This window comes from Ammospiza caudacuta, chromosome 2, assembly GCF_027887145.1.
Source record: "Ammospiza caudacuta isolate bAmmCau1 chromosome 2, bAmmCau1.pri, whole genome shotgun sequence".
In the NCBI taxonomy this organism is placed as follows: domain Eukaryota; kingdom Metazoa; phylum Chordata; class Aves; order Passeriformes; family Passerellidae; genus Ammospiza; species Ammospiza caudacuta.
Genome location: NC_080594.1, coordinates 97,921,069 through 97,929,073, shown reverse-complemented (window position 1 = coordinate 97,929,073; position 8,005 = coordinate 97,921,069). Strand labels below are relative to the sequence as shown.

The 8,005-nt window shown below is 36.8% G+C and overlaps 1 long non-coding RNA gene across 1 annotated transcript; it reads right to left on the bottom strand.

Moving 5' to 3' along the window:
• Positions 1-246: 246 nt before the first annotated feature.
• LOC131554922 (uncharacterized) lies at positions 247-7,295 on the bottom strand. The gene is made up of 3 exons (XR_009274476.1): positions 7,242-7,295; positions 2,473-2,551; positions 247-596 (listed from the first exon to the last, which is right to left on the bottom strand). It is a non-coding gene; the product is annotated as an uncharacterized LOC131554922 (long non-coding RNA).
• Between the last annotated feature and the right edge of the window lie 710 nt (positions 7,296-8,005).

Genomic DNA, 8,005 nt, shown 5'->3' with positions numbered 1-8,005 from the left:
CCTTAGCCTTCCTGTTTTCCATGTTTAAAAGGGTTTCAGAATTTTTATAGTATCTGTGATTCTGTATATTTCCCTTTTTAATCTCCTTTCCTGTTTTGGTGTATTTTCTTAAAGATCACACACAACATTAAAGGAAATTGTATACTGTGCATTCATACTATGCAGTATGATATTTTCTATTTCTCTATTCCTTTTTTAACAACTTTTCCTCATCTATTTGCCATTTTGATTGCCATGCAACACCAAGTTGATGTTCTCAGAGATCTGACAACAGCATAATAACTGAGAACATACAGATCTATTTAGAATACATTTATTCAAGTGCACTTCTTAACAAAAAGCTTTGTCTGCTCATTTTGCCACTCAGTATCATGAAATAATCTTCAGTCCACTTTAGACTTGACTGCCCTAAATAATACTGTATCCTTTCTAAGAGACATGTTCATTTTATTCACTCCTTCCAAGTAATTTGTCAGCATATTGAACTGAGCAGGCTCTTGTGCAGATTCCTCAAACCCCCATAAGTAGTAGCTGGTGCAATGTTGTGTTCTTTGTGCTTCCCTTAGGAGAATGTAGCTACATCTGAAGATCAAAATCTGTGATAGAAAGACTTGCTTATTATTATTCACATAAACTTCTCATCTACTGCTGCAAATGTTGTTCAGAGACGCTGTTAGCAACATGGGCCTCTAGGGAAATGAGATGATTAGAACTGCACATAAGAAAATTTCAATCTGTATGTTGATAATATCATGTCTACCACGTGATTATTTTAAACCTCTGAGAAGATTCCCTGCTACAAAAAGAAAATATAAAATATTGTCTTGATTTGTGGAAAACTGGCTGTTAATCTACTTACCTTGAAATTTTGGCCGGTTTAATTATTCTAATCACTTATTTCTACATCAGGCTTTTGAAAGTAAGATGAAAATCAACCATTTTATTGCTTGCTCTAACTGCTTATATAAGGTTTCATGTCTGAACAGTGCTCTCAAAATATGGTGACAGAGATGGAAAACTTATTCATAATTTTTTATGCAATTATATCTTGCTTCTGAAGCTTCTCAGAGAGCTTCTGCAATAGATTGGGTTTTTTTAACATTTGTTTGTCTTTCATCAGGTTGCTTTAATCAGTTTGCTTTAACCCAGTGAAAATCCAGCACTGTCTCAGTATATCAAAGTAGCATTATACTCAAAATTAACTGGTTTGCTTCCAGAACATTCAGTAAATGCAAATATCTATGTTTTGGATATTTTCCAAGGTGAGGTGGGTAAGTATCAGTTCCCATTATATTTTGCCAAAACCTTCAACACCCCTAGGGTATAGCTGGAGTATTGTGCTCAATTCTGGTCTTCTCAGCATAAGAAAAAGAAATTTCTGCAGGAGTGGGTCCAGCAAAGGGTCACAAGGGTGATTAGGGGACTCTTGTGAGGAGAGAGACTGCAGGAGCTGGGCCTGTTTAGTCTAGAGAAGAGAAGACTGAGAGGGGATCTCATCAGTACATACCAATATCTCAAAGATGGGTGTCAAGAGGATGGTGCAAGGCTCCCTTTGACATTGCCCAGCTGCAGGACAAGGTGCAGTGGCCATAAACTAAAACACAAGAAGTTTCACCTCAACATGAGGAAGAACGTTATGTTGAGACTGGCAGACCACTGGAACAGGCCCAGGGTGCTCGTGGAGTTTCCCTTTCTGGAGACATTCCAAACCCACCTGGACACATTCCCGTGTCACCTGCTGTAGCTGACCCTGCCTTGGCATCAGTTTGGACTGGCTGACCTCCAGAGATCACTTCCAACCCTTATGATTCTATGATTCCATATTCAAAAGCTAGATTCAACATGGCTCTCATTTTTTAACAAAGCATATCGGCAGCTCTGAAATTGGTCTTCTTTTTACTTGTTTGAAACAAATCATTAAGTTCAAACAATATTCATAACTGAATGTAAAAATATTTTTTAAGGTAATAAGTTGTTTAGCTGCATAAATTATTCTATTGCCTATTTCAGAGTTGATATGCTCATAGGAGAAACATACTTCTTGCAATTTAAGTGTAAAAGCATTCTTTTCAAATTACAAAATTTCCTTCCTTTCAGCTACCAAACTGGTGAATACCAAGACCTGAGCCACTGGAATCAGTGAATCTAGATTAGACTGCTATGATATCTTGTTAAATTAATAAAAAGAGTTAAGTCTTCCTTTTCATACTACCTCAGATTTAGGTTAAAGTATTACAATCCCATAAGTCATAATGGGATGGCACAAGGGATATTCATAGCAGAAATTCGTCCAGCACATCAGTCAATGATCCATTAAGGAAAAATACTTTTTAAATGCTGATAGCTTTGTGCAGACTTCCCATTAGAAACACAGTGATGTGTGGCACTATTTTCCTCCTTCAAAGATAAATTTTTATCATTTTTCACATTTAGAGCCGTACATTATATCCTTGCAAACATGAATCCCTTTACCTTACAGCTGTGCAGAACTAGCCTTCTCCAGTGAGTGTGGTACTGGTAGCATGCCAAACTCCAATATTCTGTGACTGTTCTAGATGGAAGAAAAAGTGTGCAAACCTTGAATTTCCCTTTTTCAGAACAGTTGAGAAAGATGAATGGAAGTTATCTGAAAACCTGATACAGATCTCTAAAAATAATGCATCAGTGTTTGCTTTGTGCTGCTTCCTTTACTCGGACTAGTTTTTATGATCCTTTTGTTAGTACAGAAACAAATGTGGTGTTTCCTTCAGGGTACTTTGGTTATAGGAGAAATCAAGTGTGAAAAAACAGTTACAATCTGATAAAATGATTGTTAAACTGGAGGGGTCACTTAAATCATAACCCATTATCTCTTGGCACTTGAACTTTCTCACAGTGAAATGACATCTTGGCAGCAATGTGTATTATTAAGATCATGAAGATTGATCCTAAAACAATCCTTGTTTTCTGATATTGACATTTTGGAGTATTATTAAGAACATAACAGAAAAATTACCTGAAATGGTAATTTCCATTTCCAGTCCTGGTAAGATTTTGGATGGATATTTCAAATGGGAAGGAAAAAAAGTAATATAAAAATGAAGTGGGAAGAAAAAGTACATGCTGAACAAGAGAAGGCATTTATGAGCCAAGAAACATATCTAGCATAATAGAAAATGCAAAGATAATAGTCTTTCTAATCTGAAGAACCAGCAGAGCTGAAAGGATTGAAACCCCATAGTTCACTCAGTATCTGAGCAAAAAGTCCTAAAAATGCAATTTTGAAACATTACAGAAAAATAATTACTAAATGTTATATTTTCTCAGAATTTGATCACAGAAAATGCTACTTATAATGAGCCATTTACTGTGTTGATTATTTGTGATAGTATTAATCTCAAAATTAATTTATAGAATATTCTCAGTTCAGGTGGAAAACACGGTAATAATTTGTTGTTTGGACAACAAGACCCAACTTCAGAGGTCTTCCTCTTAATTAAAATATTTGGAATTTTATAGGCCAGATCATTTAAAATTTTAGTCACTTTTGTTTGGAATTGTGTGTTCTATGGCAGCAATAGCCTGGCCTGAACATGTGAAAGTAGCTAAGAGCATCTTATAGGCAATATTGCACAGACTTTGGTTCAAACTGAATACTGCTCTTATCAAGTTTACATCACTCAGACTATGATTATTTATATTCAGCTTCTACATTTCAGGTAAAATATTTTAAATGTCGTTCAGTTGTTCAGGAAAAGGATTTAAGAGCAGCACAAAAATTATTGTCCATATTCATTAAAACAAACTGTTGATGACTTTTCCCTGTCATTTTACTTCCTTTGAGATTTGGAATATGGAAGAGAAATTATTTATATTAGGTATGTTTTTTCTAAATTTGACTGCCTTAATTATTTAAAATGTGGAGTATGCACATGTTTTCCGGAGGCTTAGCTATTTACAGCTATAGTACTTATTTTACATGTGACAGACAATAATGCATATAAGGAATGGATATTCATCTTATAGCTATTAATTAAGATTATTGAGGTGAACAGATATCTTGCAGCCTCCAATGCATTTGCTGTTTATATTTGAAGATATCCAAGGTTATAAAGATTGCTTAGATGGATCATTTTTCAGCATTCAGCCTTCCTACAATTTTATTGCTGTGACATTTTGTCTGAGGGACAGCCACAGGAGTAAAGTGTCTGGATGAATGCAGTGGGATACAGTATCAGATTATATCGCTGTTATTTATTATTCTTGGGGTAAACATATTTGTTTATCATAAAAGTAGCTGGTCTATTCACACATCTTATTCATCTTTGACAGATGCTTCTGTGAATCCAGATTTAACTCTTTCACTGATTGACTACAAAGATTTTGAAAAACATTGTGTGAAAAACATAAAGCAAAATCAACACTCTTCATAGTATTGCATTTTTCTGTGTGCCCTGTTGAGTAACCATGTTAAATTCTGCTTTCCCCAAGAAAAAAAAGAACAGAGGCTTCCTTCCCTAACTGCCTCACATCCAAGAGCCAGAAACATTGTTCTTAAATATTAGAAGTCACAACAAGATAGCCTAAGATAATAATAAGAAAAAAAAAAAAAAGAATAAAAAAATAAAAATTCAATGTGGAGACCTGGGAGTAGCATGGAAGGGAAACAAGCTTGATGAGTTCCAGGAAGGGAGAAGGAGGAAAAGTGTCTAGGTAAATAGAAGCCAGGAAACTGAAAACTAGCCAGAGATGGGAAGGAGATTAGGAGGAGAAAAAATTCAAATACAAAATTATGATGAACAGATTTGAGGAATAATACTGCAGGAAGCAGTAGGTAAGCCTATTGTCATAATCAAGATTGGGTACTACTATGCAAGACATCTGTTAATAACAAAAAAAACTGTGTTGTCCAGCCCATGGGCAAGAACGATGACTGCTGTGCCCAATGTGATGATTTCCTTTTCCTTATGATCTCTGTTTACTATTTATAAATTCCTTCAGAAATTTCAAAAGACACACAAAGTGTCATGTCATTGACAATCTCTATGTTGGGAATGGAACGTAAATTATAGGATTCAACATTTTAGGGAAAAGGTTTTACTAATTTCTCTACTTTTTTTCACTGTAGGTTAAAACAGTATACAGCTATGAATATAAATTAGTATCACATTAAAAACCACCACATAGAAGTTGACTTTCTGCAATACAAAATAGTATGCCTAGATTAGGGAATTTAAACGAAATAATTTTCTTATATTTTGTTTCTACATAATAAAACTATATCCATAATGAGGACCTAATCCTCCTTTAACATATGTGTCTCATTAGGTGTCACTACTAATGAGTTATAGATCCGTAAAATCAATGAAAACAAGAGAATAATTGAAATTTTAATATCCATTTTCATACAAATAGAAAAATACTTAGTCAAATACATAAATAATTATGTGGATATGACTACTAATTTTCAATTTACAGAACTGATAAATTATTTAAGAAATTATAAATTTTAAATGCCTTGATCATAACATTTTATCCATATCAGAGTCGTATTCCGAGGTGAATTGAAAACTGATTGACTGTCCAGGCTGGAGGGTGGTGATCAGCAGCACAGGGCCTAGTAGGAGACAGTAACTCCTGCAAGGAGTCAAGGATAGGGCCAAGTGAACCTGCAGCAAGTCTGATACGACCCCAAACTGTGAGGAGTGAATAATGCACCAGAGGGTCATGCAGCCATCCCAAGAGACCTAGTCAGGCTGGAGAAGGGGGCCAAAATAAACCACATAAAGGGAACAATGCAGCGTCCTGCACCTGGGGGGAAACAACCCCAGGCACCAGAACCTGCTGGGGGCTGTCCAGCTGGAAAGGAGCTGGGCAAAAAGAAAACCTCTGGGGATCCTGGTGGATGCTGAGCTGAACTCGCACCCGCAGTGTGCCCTTGTTACAAAGGGGGCTAATGGACCTTGGGCTGCCCTAGACAAAGCAGGTCAGGACAGGGGATCCTTTCCATCTCCTCAGCACTGCTGTGGCCACACCTGCAATGCTTTGTCCAGTGCTGCATGCCCCAGTACAAGACAAATGTGAATATACAGGGGAAATGTCAGCAAAAGACCACAAAAATCATTAAGGAACTGAGCATCTCTCCTATGACAAAAGGCTGAGAGAGCTGGAGAAGCCTGGAGAAAAGAGGGCTCAGGGGAAATATCTGCAGAACCTGAAGGAGGGTGCAAAGAGGACAAGGACAGGCTATTTTCAGTGGTGTGTGGCGGCAGGACCAGAGACAATAGGCACATGCTTAAACAGAGGAGTTTCTAAACACCAGGAAATGCTTTTTTTACTGTGAAGGTGACGGAGCATGGGCACAGGCAACCCAGAGAAGTGGTAAAAACTTCCACCTTGGAGATGGTGGACACAATCCACCATCCACCAAGCAAACTGACTAAAGGTTACTTTGAAGGTTAGATAGCATGACTTCCAGGGCTGCCTTCCAAACTCAGCCATCATGAGATCCTGTGAACTTGGCTTCTTTTGAAGAGGAAGTAGAAGTGGTGAAATAATATCAAAGAAACTAAGGTAAGAAGCAATAGGACTATGCTGAATAAATTCTCATTTTCCAATGTGAAAACCAGTACTTTGGTTGAGGGTAAAAAGAAAAGATGGCAACATTATCTGATAATTTTGATTATTTTATGATCCTTTTTAGGATTTAAAATGAAGGAACAACATTTTGATCAAAATAAGATACTTTGACTTTCAGTTCTTTCAGTTATAGTTTCCAAAGGACTTTTTTTCGGGGGGGGGGGGGGGGGGGGGGTTGGGGAATGATAGCTCCACATTTAAAATAAGCCTGCAAATATAAATCTCATTGAAAATCATAATGGTAGAGGACTTCACTGCTAAGGTTCTTACTCTAAGCCATAATTCCCAGTTTTCTGATTGAAGCAGACTCAGACCATACAGAAAATATTAAACAATATTTAATATTATTTCCTTTCTTACAAAATTCACAGACCTCTGTTTTCACTTTAAAACATATCTAATTAATATCTTATGTGTATAGCATCTTAATGTGTTCAAATTTTTTCAATACTTTGACCAAGCCTGCAAGGCTATATTTCCCAGTATATATTTGTATTTTGCAAGAGGACACTAACAAAGGCAAAATATACACATTTAATTCTCTAATTGTCCTATAACGCCTTCTGTTTGGTGCATTAAAATGGGAAATGTGTGTTGCCATCTTATTGTAAAATCTTCCATACCTTCACAGTGATTTCTCATGGGCATCTCCACACAGCACTGGCTCCTTCTTCTTCACAACATAACCAACAAACTCCAATACTCTCCTCACCTGCTAACCCACTCTTTTGTAGCACTCTTCTTCTTATTGGACACAGCTGTGGCCTATTAAGGGCAGGCCTGTTCCTAATCTTTGGTTATCAGTACAGCTGCAACTCCTCAGGGGTGAGACTGCCCTCTGCACTATTTTCTTACATTCTATCCCTCTACAAATGTGGATAGAGTAAGATAGAGTAAGGAAACATAGTCTAAATTTATTGAAATTGTGAGTCCCAAGAGAAAGTTACTGTGGTTGAAAGAGGAGATAAGATTTGAGAACTCTCTCATAAGCCTCATGAAGTTTTTCCCCCCAGATGTTTTCTTTGTAGCACCAATTTAACATACAGACTTGAGCAGTCTATTTTGTCTCTTATAATGAATCAAAGTAGCCTGCTTTGTGTATCTGCAACATCTCCCAGGACCATATCTGGCATACATTATTAGTAATCCGGTAATTCTGTGAAACAGAGAATGGACAAAAATTGAAAGAAACCTCTTGAATTCTTGAAAGATGCCTGTGGTGGAGCATGGATGAGTGCAACAAACTATTACTTGTATCACAGAATCACAGAATGGTTGGGGTTGAAAGGGACTTTTTGGAGATCCCACAGTCCAACCCCTCTGCCTTCTCACTCTCAGAAGTCAATACTAAGTGACTCAACCATAATTATTAAGTGACCCTGTTACT